Source organism: Dermacentor albipictus, unplaced genomic scaffold, assembly GCF_038994185.2.
Source record: "Dermacentor albipictus isolate Rhodes 1998 colony unplaced genomic scaffold, USDA_Dalb.pri_finalv2 scaffold_176, whole genome shotgun sequence".
NCBI lineage: Eukaryota > Metazoa > Arthropoda > Arachnida > Ixodida > Ixodidae > Dermacentor > Dermacentor albipictus.
The window spans coordinates 3,932-4,901 of NW_027225730.1; the positions used below are offsets into that span (position 1 = coordinate 3,932).

General features: G+C 51.0%; 1 non-coding gene across 1 annotated transcript; it reads left to right on the plus strand.

The window, feature by feature from the left end:
• Positions 1 to 314: 314 nt before the first annotated feature.
• Positions 315 to 506, plus strand: LOC139053747 (U2 spliceosomal RNA). Its single transcript, XR_011510741.1, has one exon. It is a non-coding gene; the product is annotated as a U2 spliceosomal RNA (small nuclear RNA).
• Positions 507 to 970: the final 464 nt, after the last annotated feature.

Below are 970 nucleotides of genomic sequence, written 5' to 3' on the forward strand. Positions count from 1 at the left end.
CCGCCTTGAGCGGTCGCATTCAGACGGAAGTAAGCATTCCCCTTGCGCGTGTTTTCCGCTCGCCTGTTCCGTTTTCTACGAGGTTGCCTTCGTTGGTTTTGCCTTGCGAACAAGCTTGCGCTCGGGTCTCGTTTCTACGCGACGGCGTTTCGTTAACAGTGAAAGACTGAGGCGTCGCGAGTTGATTCGCGAGATAGAGAGCATAGAGTCTCTAGACGGGCTGGGTTTTATAAGATTGCCCACGCTGTTGCTGAGGTTACCAATGTCGCCAGGGCACCCACAAGGCAGTGGTACAATGGAGTGAAGTGAAAGACATCGCTTCTCGGCCTTTTGGCTAAGATCAAAGTGTAGTATCTGTTCTTATCAGCTTAATATCTGATACGGGTTCTATATGGACCCACGATATTAAACCTATTTTTGGAAGTTGGCGGAGTGCTTGAAGCCTGCTTCACCTCCGCCGCAGGTCGGCCCGGTATTGCACTACCTCCGGGATCGGCCCCCGCTCACTTAGGTGAGACTTCATTCAATCAAAATGAAGAACACAAGCTCGAAGCGAGCACTCACGTGACACGCACCATTCCCATACTATACGCAACGATGCCGGTGTTTCTGAACGATTGTCTGCTGTAATGAGCCACTTGGGGGGGGGGGGGGGGGAAGGGTGATTAGCCGTGGGTTTTGCAATCAATGTAAGTCCCACTCAAAGCCAACACTGCATTTTGGAGTTCACTATCGCTTTGATCCGTAAACGACAGCAAGCTCGCCCTGCGAAAATCCGCTGCCCTAGTGGAAGAAAGGTTCCCTATGAAACAAAAATGGAGTGCCCGATTTCCGGCAACATTTTCGCTGCAGTGGGACCGAGCGCCTCGAAAACAAACTTGTCGTATGGCCAAGTGTGGCGAAATATATTCAAGGGTTCAGAGGTGCCTCAGCTTTCCAACCTGTATGTTATGAATACCTGTTGCTACCT